We start from the raw sequence: 18,105 nt of genomic DNA, 5'->3' as shown, positions 1-18,105 counted from the left end.
TGGATATTCCCAGAGAGTGGAGCTTGGACCAAAAAGAAACATCTTTTGTTTTGTGCACTAAATTACACAAATATTTAAAAGTACTGAGCTGTGTGCACCATGAGGAACCAATCCCTGCTGTTGAGGAGCATCTGGCCTAGTTGAGTCACAAGCAATACAGTATCCAAAATGCTCAGTGCTGGCATGCACTGTGGATATGAAAGTACAGAAGGGCCAGGCGCAGTGGCTCACACCTGTAATCCCAGCACTTTGGGAGGCCGAGGCAGGTGGATCAACTGAGGTCAGGAGTTGGAGACCAGCCTGGCCAACATGGTGAAACCCTGTCTCTACTACAAATACAAAAATTAACCAGGCATGGTGGTGGGTGCTTGTAATCCCAGCTACTTGGGAGGTTGAGGAAGGAGAATCACTTGAACCAGAGAGGTAGAGGTTGCAGTGAGCCAAGATCATACTACTGTGCTCCAGCCTGGGTAACAGAGAGAGACTCTGTCTCAAAAAAACAAAACAAAACAAAACAAACAAAAAAAAGAAAGTACAGAAGGCTCTCTGACTCTGCCATGGGCCAGGTGAAAGGTGGGGTGGTTCGAAAGCTTCTAAATGAGAGCTAGTCAAAATGGAAAGAGCAATCTGAAAGAATAGTTGCTAACCAAATGGCAGAGACAAGAGTTATAGGGAAGGTGGTGGTGGTGGTTGGGTCTGAAAGCACCACCCCCCAAAATCAGATCAGCTTGCCTTCATCTATTTCTTTATTTGGCCTAATACTGCAAAGCCAGCCTGCACACTGCCATGTTGACTCTACCAGAGCCCAGCATGCTTGCTTGAACTCCACTGGTGAGCTGGCCTTAGACTGAATTTCTAACTTGCTTCAATGTATTCCTACTCCTAGACAGATAGAGAAACGGCTATTATTCCTTTTACAGATGGAGGGGGCTTAGATCAAGGTCTGATTGCTTCAAGGAAAGGTTAGGCTGATTCAACCTTTTAAAAACTTTGGTTTGTATTTTAGCTTCTTGCCTTATTTCTTTATTCTCAGCTAATTTACATAGCTGTTCTAGAAGGGCCCCATTTTAAAGGATCCCATGTTCCATGATTTAAAAAACAAAGGCCTCAAATTCTTAGACACTACTGTCATTAAGAGGAGGCATCTACGTCCCTTTCCGTCTGAATTTGTATGGGGTTGTTACTGCTTTGGCCAATGGAATACAGAGGAATTGAAGACCTGACAGCAGGTCATGAAAGGGCATGCAGCTTCTGCCTGGCCCTCTTGGAACTTTTACTCTCTGGGTGTGTTCTCTGGGGATGCTCCCTCTTGGAACCCAGTTAACATGCTATGGGGAGTCCAAGCCGGATGGAGAAACCACATGTAGGTACCAGGGCAACAGTCCCAGCTGGGCCCAACCTTCAAGTCATCCTAGCCCAGGTCCCAGACTTGAGGGTGAAGAAGCCTCCAGATGATTCAACCTCCAGCTGTTTGCATTGCCCCCAGGTGTTCGAATTTCTCATGACAGGCATTATGGAGAAGAGGTAAGCTTTTCATCTTGTCCTCTGTCCAAATTCTTGATCCATAGAAGCTGTGAGCCTAATAAAATCAGGCCACTTAGTTTGGAGTGGTTTGTTACACAGCAACAGATAATTGGAACATTATGCTGGACTAAAAGGTTATGTGAAATCACTTTCTCAGACTCCCAATATTTAATTCCTCATCACTCATAACAAGGTGTAGGCTTCCGGGGTGGAGGCAGAGATTGGCCCATGGGATCGATTGCTAGGCCTGCATGGAAGAGCCAGGCCACTTTACCTTTCCTTCCTGTCAATCACTTGGCTAAAAGAACAAGTAAATTGTGCCATTAATCACTCTTTACTCTCCTTCCTCCCTCCTACTGTCTGAAGCGGGCTGCTCCCAGGACTCACAGCTCAGCGCTGAGCCCTGTAGGGAGAGACTTGGGCCCTGGGGCCTAATCAATACTTGCCTCTGAGCCAGCTCTTAGGGGCTGTTAGCTCCTGGTCATTTACAAAATGATTGTTATTTTATTGACCCAGGAGAAGATAATTGCAAGTGACAAATGCTGACTTTGACATCCAGCCCTCTATGGGGCCCTGGCAGGGCTGCTGTGCCTCCTGTGTGTATATGTTGTGTCTGGGTGTGGGGAGGCACTGATACCTATTAGTCTGGGAATAAATGGTGGGGGGGAGGGATGGAAAATGTCAAAAAGTGTGTGTGTGTGTGTGTGTGTGTGTGTATGTGTATGTTTGAGAGAGAGAGAGTTTGGGGAGGACTCTGACCTATGAGATCATTCCATGTCTATGTCTTATGTGGGCATCATATCAAAGCTGTGAAGTATGGACAAGGTAAGGGCTGCTTTGGGCTGCATCATTATTTATTTATTTATTTTTTAGTGGGACCTAGGGACTATGGAGTAACTTCTTTCCCAGTTCCTTTCTTTAACTACCTCCTCCAGGAGCTGAGTGAGGTGAAAATGAATGGCCAGTGCCAACCACGATCACCACGGAATGAGAAGGAGGAAAAACACTGACTTAATTGGGGCAAGAGTAGGAGAAAAAATGGACACAGGGAGGGGAACATCACGCACTGTGACCTGTCGGGGGGTGTGCGGCAAGGCAAGAGAGAGCATTAGGACAAATACCTAATTCATGTGGGGCTTAAAACCTAGATGACTGGTTGATAGGCGCAGCAAACCACCATGGCACATACGTACCTATGTAACAATCCTGCACGTTCTGCACATGCATCCCAGAACTTAAAAAAAAAAAAAAAGAAAGAAATGTAGAGGGTGATTCTGTAGGTAGGACCCAAGAGTTTGCATTTTTGACAAGTTCTCATGTGATGCTGGTGCTTCCAGTTTCTTGGCCATCTTTGAGTAGAGAGGATTTAGACTGTTTTCAACATTTTTTTCATTATAAACAATGCTGTAATAAATGTTTTTTGCAATGGCCTTTCACAATGTACATCTATCCTGAAGGGTAAATTTATAGAAACAGACTTTCTGGGCCAAAGATTTGTATTCTGGTACATTAGAGAAACACTTTAAATTGCCCTTCACAGAATGCCTACTCTGTCAACCCTAAAATGTGAGTGCCTGTTTCTCCACACCCTTGCCAATAGTGGGTATTAGTCAACAAATGTGGGTCCATTTCTCATTAATATTTTTAGTTTTTATTTTATGAATTTAGATGTTACATTATTATTGAACAGATATTCAAGGATGTTAGACCTTCATTGTGAACTGTACCTTTTACATAAGGCACTTTTTTGTTTGATCTGATTAACACTTTTTACCCTGCATTTCAACTTCAAACATGCATTTGCCTGGTGTGTTTTTGACCCTGCTTTTCCTTCATATTCCTGTGTATTTCCATCTCATATTTTTCCAACTTAAAGTTAGCTTATCAATTAGTTCACTTACATATGCATTATTAAAGTAATATATTATATAAAATCACATGTGAACTTAGAAATGCAGTTTCCCCCACCCTCATCATTTCATGAAATCTTTTCGTTTAAACTCTTTTCATGCATTTTCAACATTAGTGTTTTCTTCCCCATCATTAGAGGTAATATTCTGAGTCATTTATCCCAATTTTCCAAAACACATCATCTTCACTTCCTTCAAAAAGTTGAGATACCACAATTTTTGTATCCATGTATGTGTACTAACGTCACTGCAAAACTCATTCCAAACCACAAATACCCCTTCTTTAACATTCCCCTGTTTTAGCTATTTGTCTTGTAGCTATCTATTCATAAGCTCCTCTGTGTAGCTACTTACTGTTTTGTTTTTTTCCCTTTCACTTAGTTTTTGTTTTTATTAGTAACACATGCGTATAAATATAAATGTACAGCCATAAATGTCAAACATCCTAAGAGGTTTATATTTTAAAATACTGAGAAGCAAAATTCCCCAGTCCTCTCCAGCCTCGGTTTCAGACAAAGCAACCACTTTGAATTTCTTTAGTTTTTTTTGGCATTTTTCTCTTAATTTCTAAATAACACATTCGCATTGCTTTTTCTTAATGTTTTAAAGTGTTGCATATTATTTATAGAGTTTCCGTAATAAAAAATGTGGACTTGGCTCTTTCACTCTGTTCCTTCCCATTTCCTCTCTCAATTCTAATATAGCTACATCACAGTTTTTTGGATTAAAGAATTATTCATTGTTTATATTATTATGATTAGATGAATGTTGTTTATAGTTAAGCCATGTGCTGAATCATAGTTAGAATTCCTTTTAGGTATAATTTTCTGTTTTTCTATTTTGTTACTACTAACTTTGTTTTTTCTTTTCTTTCCTTTTTTTTCTGGTTTTCATTTGCCTAGTTTCTCTGTATTTATCATTAACTTACCCCAGCTCTCTGGCAAAAGTATAATTCTTTTCTCGGGATATTAAAAATCTCCAGTAAGATATCCTTTTGGAGGCCGTGCCTTTTGCTCCAATCCAGATGGGCCACCTTCTTATCCTGTTGTACAGACTCACTCTGGGAGCTCTGTTCACTCCCCTAGGTACCTCCTGTGCTCTCGTATTTGTTGACTCCTGTGTCTTCTGGATCCCAGAGCTTTCTCTTTGTTTCCTCTTGTTTTGGTGGAGCTATCTTCCCATGGCTTTCTGAGAAAGGGTGTAAAGGGTGTGTGGAGAATCAAATTTTGAGAATTATCATCTCTGAAATTTTTTTTAATTTATTTTTTATTTCAATAATTTTTGGGGAAAAGGTGGTGTTTGGTTACATGGATAAGTTCTTTAGTGATGACTTCTGAGATTTTGCTTCTTGCCTTTCCCAGTCTACTCACGCAGGCAGTTAGGCCCAACTCTTTTTAGTCTGCAGAACTTATTTGTGCTCTTTCCGTTTTCCTCCCAAATTTGAAAATTTTGTTTACATCTCTTGCGTACTTTTATCTCATCTCCCATTCTCTTTGTTGTAGTTTTATGCCTTTTTTCATCCTTTTACTGTCACCTTTTTAGTCACATCTGGGAGGAAACAGAGGTAAATATGTTCAAGCTCATGTTTAGCTGGAACTGGTCTGTGCTTTCACTTCCACCCTTTTTGAATCACTTTGTTTTAGGTGTGTCAGAGTGATCTTTGCAAATGGCAAGCCTGATCTTATCTCTCTTTGTCTTCAAATCCTCAAGGCCCCTGATTTATTTTTTAGGATGAAAGTCCAAAGTTTTGACATGGCTTGCAATGTACCTATATGATCTGTCTCCTCCTCTTCTCTCTCAAGACAATACTCCCTTTACTTACTCTTCAACCAGGCTGGATTTTGAACATGCTATTCCTTCTGCCTGGACCCTACTTCCTTCAACTGCCCTGGCCCTGGCTAATTTCTTCATCATTCAGTGCTTGTCTCTAATTTCCTTCTTTGGAGACACTTACCCTGCCTCCACACCAAGTCAGGTTCCCTGTTACGTGCTCCAGTAGCCCTCTATACATACATTGAAAGCCAAGTAGATACTGGTTGCCTGCGTCCTTCACTAATGCGTAAGCTCTTAGCTTTGGTGGTGAGTTTTGCTGGAGGTAGGAGATGTACACGTGGGTTCTATGAGGCAAGTGAACCTGTTGGTCTTTAGTGTTGTGTTCCGATGGCATTAACACAGTGCTTACATAGAAAGGCTGCCCAAAGTATAGCTGTTGAGCAAGTGAATGAATGAATGAATGAATAAGCAAATGTGTATGCACTTGGACTCAGAAATTGTTAGAGCAAGGGGGAAACTTAGAGACTGTGTAGCTTTATAGCTACATTTTATTATTTTTTTTAACAATTGGCAACCTTGAGGCTCGGAGACATAAGGGAAAGGTCCCCCAAACACACATGTGTACATTTTTCATACATACTGCTAACAAAAATCCTGTGAGGTGCTTTCCATCACTCTCATTTTATAGAAGAAGAAATTGAGGTTCCGAAGACTAAAGTAGCTTTCCTAATATCACACATCCAGTATATGTCAGAGCTGGGATTAGCACTCAGGTCTACCTGCCTCTAAAGCTCATCCATGTCTTTACTTCATGATACCTGAATGATAACATTTGGATCACATTTGAATGGGACCTGCCAAGGATCAAGGAAGTGAGTATATGAGTTGGTTTTTGCTATGGTAACAATCTCTAAACCTCATGGTCCACAGCAATTAACATATAGTTTTTACTTATGCTCTGCAGGTCAGCTGTCATTCTGCTGGGCCTGGCTATAGTTGGTTTTGGGCTGAGAGTCAAGTTTATGCCTGCTTTATGTATGTTCTCATTCCAGGACTATGCCGAAGGAGTATATATATATTTTTTATGGTAGAGGGCAGACTGTCAAGAGGTCTGCCGTAATCATACAGCCCTTCTAGAAGCTTTGGGTCTGTATTCTGTATCTACTAACATTCTATTGGCCAAAGCAAGTGGCATGGTCAAACTCAATATCTGATGTGTGGGAGGCACATTTTCCCAGGGGGTTGGGGGCTTAAAAGAATGAACATTTGCTGAACAATAATACAGTCAAGCACAGTGAGAGACACAGTGATATCTCCGGATAATGACAACATTCAAACCTATTTTCTAGGGGTCTGCCAGCTTGACAGCAATGTATTCTAAGAAGATGCTTCACAGCAGCCCAAAGACCAAGCACCCAGCATGTATAACTGTATGCCTGCTGTTCCATGCACTCACAGATCCCTGGTGAGGCAGTACTGGATGCCAGAACAGGCATCTGTCCTGATTTATTGTTGCCATACCAGTTTTTAAGTATTTTAAGCACTACCCCCTGAATATATATAAATGCAAGCTATAGATTTACCCTTTTTCTAACCTGCCATGTCAGTCCCTCCTCTGGGACTGGATAGTTCAATAGCCAGGATCTTCCATATCCACAGAGAACCCCAAAGAAGAAATGCGATAGAGCTCAGTTAGACACAAAAATCTTCTGCTGAGGTTACAGGATAAAAGGGGAAGTTCCTTTCTTTATTAATTTAATAAACATTTTAAAGATATCTTTCTGTGGTGGACACTCTGTGGGTCCCTGGGGTGGGAGGGTGGGAATATAACATTGCACAGCAGGACTTGAAAAATCATGCTTTTTATCTCAGGAAATGCCAGCATTGAGTGAGGTTTTAGTGCCCTTGCAGGCCAGCTTTTCAGACAGAAGGAATGTCATTTCACCCTGTTAGTGGAGTGACAGAGCTAGGACCCGATGGCAAGCTTGCTGATTTCTGGGTAAGTGCTCTTCGTTGTCTTCAGAGAACACAGAAAACCAATTTTGAGGTAGAATCCCTGGGTAGTGAGATGACAGGTGATTGGTGGTCTGCTTGGAGGGTGGCATTATCTGGCCCTGGCCAAGCGTGTATGTGCTGAGCTTCCTTGGGGCACAGAGATGGCCTGGACTCCAAATCTCTTGTCTAGAAGCTGGAATTATTTCCAGCCCCAGTGATAGCCCTCAGGGGAGGGGAGGCTAGCAGCCTTTGTAGCTGATTTAATCTGCCAAGGTGTGTGTGGGAGCCCGTGTTCCTTTTCTGCTTAATCCAAATTATATTAAAAACAAGACTCTCTTGGGGCGTCTGTTAATAATAAGTGGTTTATGCTGCTGCCTGGAGTGGGGGAATTTGTTTGCCTTTCATTCATTCTTGTCCTCCTCCCTCCTCCCCCATCCCCGCCCCTCCTTTTGCACCTGTGGATGGCAAGAGGAAAAAAATAGAAAGATAGTTAGCATCCATTTGTTTAAATGGATATTTAAAATAAGGATTTATTTTTTAAGACCTCATCGCCTGGGTTTCTTTATGTCTCTCAACTTGGTTTCTAAGCCCCCACACGGCCTGGGCTTCCCGGGGAGGAAGAGGAATTTGCAGATCTGGTGAGCAGTTCTTGGTATTAAGCCCAGTGTACACAGCTGGTTTTTCCACCTGCAGGGAGAATCCAGGTCCCTCACTCTGTGGTACAGCTCTGGAGGCTTGGTGGAAAAGAGAGCACTGGAGGGGAAGTCCTTCTCTGCCAGTTTTTGTGGTTTGAACTTAGGCAAGTTGGGTCACCTCTGCGCCCCCATTTCCTTAGCTGCACAACAGGAATATAGATTCATGTACTCACAAGGCTGGAGTGAGCATTAGGAGGGACTTATTCCTTCTAATGCTTGGAAAAGCAGCACTTTGAAAACTGTTCAGCAGGGAACACATGTGGATGGAGATTATCATTATGATCACAAGCCCTGCTCTTCTAGAGAATACGGTTGGCTTGGTGGGGCAGTAAGGGGACCCCCTCCTGCTTTCCTCATAACGGTAGCGATAACGAGGGGTCCTGGGGGCAAGTAGCAGGAGAGCAGGACCCCAGAGTTCCGTGCCAGTGACTGTGGCATCTGAGAGGCTAGGACCTGTGGCTCCACGTGGGTGCAGGCTCAGAGCCCCCCATCTGCCAGACTTTCCAGCCAGAGCACGTTGGTAAAGCTCTCGTGTGGCACCGGCTCTCTCCATGGGGTCCTCGATTAGGCTTTGTCTCTGGGACAGGTATGGGAATGGGACACTACAAGAGCTGGGTCGTGGTGGGTGCTGAGGCCAGGTGAGGCCAGCTCTCCTGAGTATGTGATGCCAGGGACAGATCCGTCTCCAGCCCCTGCCTCAGCCATGGTGGTCTCTGCTTCAGAGCCATCTTCCTCCAAGGTGGAATTCAAAACATGTCCCCTTTCAATCCCGCCTCAACAAATGAACCCTTCACCTCTGATCTCTTTTTTTGTCTCTTCTGGACATGACAAGGATGATTTTGATATCTGTGGTTGGGTGCTTCAGAGCCCAGGTTTACGAATGAGAAACTCAACGACTCCAGAATAGAAACACCAAATTCAAGTGGGTTAAACTCCAGCCCTGACATTTAATTAGAATATTTTCCAGCTCCCACACTTGAAGAGTACCTGTTATTTCTTTTCTTTTACTCACAATACACTGTAAGCCAGGAGCATTTTCCTGAGCTCCCGAACCTCTCATCAGAAGTCAATCACTTTGGAAGCATGATAAATACTTCTGAAAGCCTGCTGAGGATTGTGGCAGATCGTGGCTCAGGAAGTGATGAGCTTCCCAAGAGACAATGAGGAGACAGATGGCAGTGAGGGCAGGTGGCACGCACAAGCTCCCGGTTTTTAATCTGTCCACCATGTCCCCATATTCCTGAACAGGTCACCACCTCTTCAACTGAGTGTAGGCATCTAATGAACCTCTGGACCATATGCCTTTGAAAATAGCAAGGAGAGAATGCAGTGGAGCTGTTGGAGATGGCCTGGGAGCTCTGCCTGCCTTGCAGGGCCATGCTGGGAGTGGCTGGAAGCTTCTGGGAGCAGAGCAGTGGAGTGGAGAGAGAGTGTGGCCAGAGGGATAGTCACACTCCCAGTCTCACATATCAGTGGCCAATGCAGCGGCGGGAAGTGCGGTGAAGGAGACTGTGAAGCTGGGGCCTGGACTAGCCTTGGGAGGTCATGACAGAGACCATGAGGACAGGAACGTGTGAGGCAGCAGGCAGCCTGGGTGGGAGGCTCCAGCAGAGGAAACTGGGTGCTCACACCCTGAGGCAGGGGGAGCTGGGAGTCTGTGAGGAACGGAAAAAAGTGTTTCTCACATCCAACCTCCTCTCTCCTCACCTCTGCTACCATCCTGCTTCTGGCCTCTGATCCAGTCTCTTGGCCCCTTTCCTCAGTTCCTTTGAACCCATATTACTGGTTGCTACCAGGTTAATTGGTGTAAAATATAGCTCTGATTGTAACACTCATCCAGATGCAGCTGTGTTTCCCAATGGCCCTCTGAAAGAAGGCTTTGTGTGCTGTGACCCTGTTGTTCCCATGTTTCCCACCATTTTCCTGTGTGTGGCCTCAATTTTAGCCACACTAGGCACTCACCCTCCTGCAAACATGCCTTGGGCTTCTCTACTTTGGCACCTATGCTGTTGTCTGAAGTCACCCCGCTTTGCCTTAGCCTCCTTCAGTACAAGCACTGAAGCCCTTGAGTCTGGAGCTCAGGAGAATGACCAGGGCTAGGGCCATACATTTGGAGACATAGCATAGAGATGGGATTTCAAGCTGGGAGGATGAAGGAGATGCCCATGGGATTCAGTGTGGGTTGACTAGAGATAAGGACCAAGGACAGAGCCCTGGATTCTCCAGCTAGGACTTGATCTCTCAGCAGCCTTCTCTGTGCAGGGCTTCCTAACCTTCCATCTAGAATTCAAAGTCCAAGGAGAGAACCATGAGTTTCTCCAGGCAGGACCACCCTACCTATTTTTGGGGGATGTCTTGATGCATAGGCTGATGACTCCAAGCTGGAATGAAGCTCTACTTTGGGTAATGGTGAGGGAAACCAACCTTCTTCTCAGCCAACAGAATTTTGTGCCACATATTCTAAGTCAATAACTCAAGTAACAAATATTTATAATGTTTTGTTCTCTCAATGTCAAACTCCCTCTTTGTTCTTCCGAACAAATACTGGGAACTTCTTTCTTTTCAAACTTCTCTTCTCTCATCTGTTTATGAATTTCCTTTCAGTTGCATTCTTTACTTAGATTGTATCTAAGACTTCCCAGTGTTTTAAACACATAGATTTGAATCTCTTTCCAAATACCTGTTTTGCCTTGTTTACTGTCATACCAGGTGTGCCAAATGTACATTAGCTATCTTTTGGAGCTTGTTTACTTGGAGCACAAGGCCTGACTCACCTATTGAGCCCAACGCAATGACTGGAAAAGTACATATGTGGGGAATCTTAAGTTGTTCCCATAGAAAAAAGGGAATTCATGCAACTGATGCTGTAAGAACTGAAGCTTAGTTCCTGGCTTCAAGCTGGCAGTCAGTTCAGTCCTACTCATTTCTTTCTGCATGTGAATCTTGAGTAAATAATAAAACAACAAGAACAACAACAACAACAAACAAACAGACAAAGGCATTTCAGAACTCTGACTCTTTTTCCACAACAGTTAATTAGGGCAGCCCCTAGGGTTCCCCTGCTACTGTGCCCTTCCCCAGTATCTCCCTGAAGACAGTCAGAAGAGAAGTCACTTCGTTCTTTTTTATACAAAAACCTTGTATTTGGGTAAAATGTGTTTTGGGAAGTTATATTCTAAAAATTCCGGGAATATTCCATATTCCTCTGACAAGACTGCAGTCTTCATCAGAGAATGGGCTGTCAAGAGGTGCTGTGGCTTTTAGAGCTTAATGAGTACATTTAAATGTTGGATGCAAATTAGGCATAATATTAATGTTAGCTTCAAAGAGCAGAGAAGAGAGTTAAACAGCTGTGAGGCTTCCTTCTGACTAGACAAGCCTAGGAGTTGCATTGCCAACACAGAGACGTAATGTGATAGCTTTCTGATGGCTTCTGAAAAGCCACATGGATGTAAGAACATAATGATGTAAACATAAAGTAGCTGTTCTTTATGCAGACCTGGGCAGACCACCAGAATCTGTCTATCCAGGAACTCTCCTGCTCTCTGCAGTTCTCTGCCTTCCTCAGGCTGGCGAGACAGTGTGTGGTGGCCACAGCGTGAATTCTCTATGGGCATGTCAGGAAGGGCATGCTCCAGCTCCCACCTGCCTGCAATAATTCCACTCGTCAGACAGCACTCCAGAGGTGCCAAATTCTGTTAGCCACAGAGAGCAATATTTCCATATCTGCCCCTCTAATCACCTCCCTCCTGCAAGCGGATTAATTAAAATGCACATGCAAATACATTAGTTACAAACCCAGTGTCCCTCTTCACATGCAGATGCAATCAATAGATACCAAGATGATTTGCATAATGGAAAAAGCAAAAGGAGTCTTTAATAATGCGGCTTTTGGGGTGAAACTTGAAAACCTTGTGTGCATCCTATGTAATCTAAGCCTTCCTGGGAGTCTGGCACAGCATGTGTTCTCTTATGCTTCTAGGTAAACAATTGCTCTAAGATCTGAGACATTTCTCCCAGGAAGTCCTCCTTGTTCCACTGTCTGCTCCCTTACTGGCCCCTCAGTGGATAGCCTCAGGTCAGGGCTGGGTCACTGTCTTGCATTTGTCCACACTTTTCATTCAGAGTGCTTTCCTTGTAAGCTGGAGACCAGAAAAATGCCACTGTCCTCCCAAGCCCTGTCCATGCTTAATAGCTTAATTCTGAGAACATGTAACCACACCGTGTCATTGTTCAGCTGGGGACACTGAGATCCTCAGTGGAGAGATCAATTGTCTAAGGCTACATACACTAAATAAGTGGTAAAGCTGGACCCAGAATGAAGCCAGCTCTGTGAGAGTGCCCAGAGCTGGTTGTGAGGTAGTGATCAATCACAGATGCCTTCTTCCCTCAGGCTATCATTATTATACTGTGTCACTTAGGCTCAAGGTGCTGTTATTAAACAACTCAAAGTACGAACTCAATTGCTATTTGCCACGTGAGGGCTGGAGAGTTCCATAGCCTAGAGAATCTCTGTAGATTCCCTATATCAGAGATTAGATTCTCTATATCAGAGATTACTAGCATTTTTTGTTTGTTTATCAGAACTCTTTTTTCATAAAGAATATTTTGGGTCTCTTTTTAACACAACGAAATTGTATAAAAACATATATTAAGAAGATAGAAAATGACAGAAAGTACTATGACTCTAGGAGCAGTACATAGATTTCAAAAATAGCTTGTACTTTGGCTAACATATTTTTTCAGCACACAGGCAAGGTTTGAAGAGCCTGTGGATTTGTGGATTCTCCAATGACTCTACTGTGCCCAGGAGTCTATGGTTTAGTGTAGAGAGAAATTTGTCTTGGAATCGAAAGTCTCTGGAATAGAGCCTGTTGTTGGGATTCTTCAGGAGGCTGAGACAAGTGGTAACCAGCTGTGAAAATAAAAACTTTAGACAAGATACATTTAACAGTTTATCTGAGCATTAAAGGATTTGTGAGTCAGGCAGCATTCAAAACTGGATGAGGTTCCGAGAACTCTGCTCCAGCGTCATGGCAGAGAGCTTTTATAAGCTGAATGTGGAAAAAAAGAAATGACTTGATTGGTTATAGCAACATTTGCCTTACTTGGGTATGGTCGAATGGGAGATCCCTAGTTATATAACCAATCAGTTGGTTGACCATCTGTGATTGGCTGAAGCACAATTCAGAATTACTCAGTTATAAGGAAGGCCTCTAAGTTAAGTTTTAGTCTGCTTGTAAGAAGATTCTGGGTACAGAAACAACCCCATGCTAATGGCTTCCTGCCTGTTTCGCTTTAACGCTGCCAAACCAGTTTTTCTTCCAGTCATTCTAAAACCAACTATCTACAGGGTGAGTCTTTTGGGAGATGGCAGGAGGGAGGATTTCCAAAACATCAAGTTATGTCTGAGAAGAATGTGAATCTCAGCCCCAGAGCATGAGGTTGGTGGCTAATGATAATAATAATAACAATGGTAATCTACCATTTATTATTAAGTAGCTACTAAGTGCAAAAGAAGAGACTCTGCAAAGGGAGATTAGATACAGAGATAATACACAAAACCCAGGGTCTCATGCATACCAGCCTCTGCATTGAGTCATGTTTTAAGAAACAAATTCTAACAACCAAAAGTAATTAAGCAGGAATTTCAATCTTTATTGCCATCTCTCAAAGAACATTAAAATGATTGAATTCAAGCCTCACAGTAGATCTCTCAACATTGCCTTTCCTTCTTTGGTCTCCCACACTCTGTAACCTACTCCAGAACCTCTTACTTGGCAATTACTCCACAGTGCTCCCTGGCATTTAGCTTTAGTGTTTTTGCTGCTGTTTTCTTTTCTTCTTTGCATCTCCTGTCCCTGAGATCTTTACTAGGTGGACAGATTAAAGCCTCTGGCATCAGCTTTAGTTTCTCCTCTGCCAGTTATGTGACTGTCCATACCAAAGGGCTGTCCTGGGGCTGACTCAATAGGCAAGAACCACCTGCACCAGGATGGCCAAGTAGTTAAAGGCATTGGACTTAAGATCCAATGGACATATGTATGTGTGGGTTTGAACCCCACTCCTGGTAGCTTCAGATTTTTCTCTTAAAATATTTTGGCCAGGTGCAGTGGCTCATGCCTGTAATCCCAGCACTTTGGGAGGCTGAGGCAGGTGGATCACCTGAGGTCAGGAGTTCGAAACCAGCCTGGCCAACGTGGTAAAACCCTGCCTCTACTAAAAATACAAAAATTAGCCAGGCTTAGTGGCAGGCACCTGTAATCCCAGCTACTTGGGAGGCTGAGGCAGGAGAATCACTTGAACCCAGGAGGCGGAGGTTGCAGTGAGCTGAGACCGTGTCACTGCACTCTAGCCAAGCCAACAAGAGCAAAATTCCATCTCAAAAAAAAAAAAAAAAAAAAAAGGCAAGAGCCTTGTCTCTCTGCCTTCTCCCTCTCTCCTGCTTCTCTCTCTCCCTTCATCTTTCCTAATTTGTACCCAAAAAGCCAGACAATGGGGCAGAGATAGAACTCCCCTGAAAGACCAGGGGTGAGGAAAAGCTGAGCAAAATTCTTCATACAGGGTGTGATGAGGGTTAGGAAAGTGGAGAAAGTTGGATGGAGGCTGGGATTGTTGACCCATTTGCACATCGATAACCCTGGTTCCATCACACATATTTTGTGATTTAATCTTCATAGTCACCCTTTGTGGCAGTGGATTTCACTTCATGTTTCAAGTGAGGAAAGGAGGTTAACTAGGTCAGTAAGAAGGTAAGATGACAAAGCAATAAGAAGGTAAGATGACAAAGGTGCTGCATTGGCACTCAGAGAATTTCCCTGCTTTCCTCAAGTTTTGACAGCATTTTGATAGCAGGAGTCCTGTTCCAAATGATTCTGTGGCTCCCTGGTGTGGTCTTGGGTGTTTTGTGAGTATTTTTGACCATTTCCTCAGTCCAAATCAATTTTTATTCCATGCTTTTGGTCTGCCTAGAACACTCTGGATTCAGGCTACGGTACGGTTGCTTTGGAGATAAAATACCATTTTTCTTCAGGTGTTCTGTATACATTCTGGTCACACTAGCCTATTCTTCATTTTCAAATGTAGCTTTATTGTGCTGGTCCTTCTGCCTTTGAAAGTGCTTCACAGCCCTGCAAGCTGCCTCCCACCCATAGCTTTGCCAGGCAGGACTGCAGCTGGTAAGGTTAGTCCTGTTGCTAGTTCCACACAGGAAGAATGGGAAGTGCATACCTGTTATGGGTTAAATTGTATCTCCTCAAAGTTCATATGTTGAAATCCTCAAACTGCTGACCTCAGGTGATCCGCCCACCTCGGCCTCCCAAAGTGCTGGGATTACAGGTGTAAGCCACCATGCCCGGGCCATATGTTGAAATCCTAACCCTCAGTGCCACAGAACATGACTGAATTTGGTTGGAGATGTGGTCTTTAAAGAGGTAATTAAGTTCAAATGAGGTCACTAGTGTGGGCCCTAGTCAAATATAACTGGTGTCCTTGTAAGAAGAGGAGATTAGGACACAGACACACACAGAAGGGTGACCATGGGAGGACACAATGAGAATTCAGTCATCTGCAACCCAAGGAGGAGGTCTCAGGAGAAACCAACCCTGCTGGTACTTTGACCTTGCCCTTCTAGCCTTCTGAACTGTGAGAAAATAACTTTCTGTTGTTTATGCCACTCAGTCTGCGGTATTTCATTATGGCAGCCCTTGCAAACCAATACAGTGCTCTTCTTTAGATTTGTCAGAAGCCCCTGTTCTAGAATCAATTCCATGGGAGTATAAAATAGCCAAGAAGAGCTCCAGGCCCTGTCTATGTGCCCCTCCAAGAGGCTGCTGAGCAGCCCACCCCAAGGCTAGGCAACTTTTTGGAGATTATTCTCCTCTAGGCTACAACAGTACATCTGAGAAAGTTCAGCTAAGAGGCAGCTGCCAAGCCTACAAAGGGTGTTTGGAAGGAGTGAGTGTAAAGAAGATCCCATAGACCAAGCAAAGTAGAGTCTACAGCCTCAGCATCCCCTGAGAGTGTGTGACAAATGCAAGATCTCAAGCCCTACCCCAGATCGACTAAATCAGAATCTTAATTTTAACAAGAGCCTCAGGTGATCAGGATGCACATTAAAATTTGAGAAACACTGACTTTGATCCATGGGCCCTCGCATCTGATAATAGCTCATGTTGTAACTGACCTGTGTACCTCCTGCAAATCCTCTGCACAGCTGGAGAGTCCAACTGGGTTGCTTCAGGATGGCCCAGGCCAAGGGAGCTAAGGCAGTGGTGCTTAACCTTGGCTACACATTGAGATCACCTGGGGGACCTTAAGACCCCCCTACCCCCAATGTGGAGGTTGCAGACAAGGTCAAGTAAATGAGAAACTCTGCAGGGTGGGGGTGGGGGAAACCTACCTATCAATATATTTTTTAAGGCTTCTCAAATGATTTCAATTTGTGGACACATTTGAGAATGTATTAGTTATCTACTGCCTCATACAAACAGCCCCAAAATTTAGTGGCTTAAAACAATAACTATTTATCTAGTTCATGATTCTATAGGTTAGCACTTTGGGCTGGGATCTGCTAGGCGGTTCCTCTGGTTGCTGCTGAGAGAGCGGGAGAGAGGGAAAGAGAGAACAAATGTGGGCAAAACAGGCCTTCTTGAGATCTAGGCTCAGAACTGACACTGTGCTGCTCCCTCCATTTTCTACCAGTTACAGCAAGCCGTAAGACCAGCCCAGAGTCAAAGGGTGCAGAAAGATTTCCCCTCTTGATGGGAATTGCTTGGGTCACATTACAAAAGGCATGGGTACGGGGAGGAGTGGAGACCTGTGGCCATTTTTGCAGTCCAGCACATTGGAAGGACAACAACTCCCTCCTTGACCAAACTTTAGTCAGGCTCCTCTGAGCCATCTTTTTGTCTAGGCTTCATCCTTAGCCCCCATCTTTGGCCTGTTGAGGCCAGTTTTAGCAAGAATCCTGCTAAGCCAGTCTACTGAGAATCCCTGCATCCTTATGGCCAATCAAGTTTCTCCTCCCCTCTACCCTTGATACCTGACAGAGTTTCTCTTAGTGATTTTCCATCCTCTCCCTCACCCTGCCTATTAGCTAGAAATCTTCAGCGGCCCCTATTGTATTTGGAGTTGATTCAACCTCTCTCTCCTATTACAAGAGTCTTGACCCTTATTGTAATAGTCTTGAGTAAAGTCTTCTTTGCCATTTTAAAAGTGTCCAATACAACATCTCTCTAACAGGACCACTGAGGTGGAGAAATGTCTTCTGCTCTCTTGTCCCCCTCAGCCTCCTCACACAGTGTCTCTGAAATGGCCTGAACTCTCTCCAGCTGTTACCAGGGCTGTGGAGGCTGAAGTGGCCTTTCTGAGGAAAACAGGCTAAGGCAGTTTGCTGAACGGTGTGTCCTAGTGATTTGTGTTTAAATACCAGAGGTTCTATTTGTGATCTCAAACAAAAAGAGTGTTCTCTCTTAAGCTGAAATCTCTCATTTTATAAATGAGGGTAATAATACCTTCTAGCAGAGTTGTAAGCTTAAATAAAATATCTGTGAAGGCTGGGTGCGGTGGTTTATGCCTATAATCCCAGCACTTTGGGAGGTCAAGGCAGGTGGATCACGAGGTTAGGAGCTCGAGACCATCCTGGCTAACATGGTGAAACCCCATCTCTAATAAAAATACAAAAAATTAGCTGGGTGTGGTGGAATGTGCCTGTAGTCCCAGCTACTTGGGAGGCTGAGGCAGGAGAAACGCTTGAACCAGGAGGCAGAGGTTGCAGTGACCTGAGATCATGCCACTGCACTCCAGCCTGGGCGACAGAGCGAGAATCTCAAAACAAAACAAAAAAAATTATCTGTGAAAGCTTTTAGCTCACAGGTGTTCAGTCAATTTGGTTTTCCTTCTTTATAGCAAACTCTTATTAATTAGGATTAACCAGGGCAAAGTCCGGTCTGAATGAACAAAAGTCTAACTATAGAATTTCTCATCTGGCCCCAAAGTAGCTGTAATCTCTCAACCACAGGGTAACCACATTAAATGTTCTCTGCAAGAGGGAGGTCCTTAGAGGCCTGCAAGAACAAATAGCATTTCAACAATCAGTGGTAAATAAAGAATGTAATTGTCTGAATGTAGTTCCTTCTCCCTTTGATCCTGTATGCATATTGCCTGTTACTGCTATACAAGGTAGGCTTTTAACACGTTTAGTGAAA

The sequence above is a fragment of the Pongo pygmaeus genome, chromosome 9 (genome assembly GCF_028885625.2).
Source record: "Pongo pygmaeus isolate AG05252 chromosome 9, NHGRI_mPonPyg2-v2.0_pri, whole genome shotgun sequence".
NCBI lineage: Eukaryota > Metazoa > Chordata > Mammalia > Primates > Hominidae > Pongo > Pongo pygmaeus.
This window is presented reverse-complemented; position numbering follows the sequence as displayed.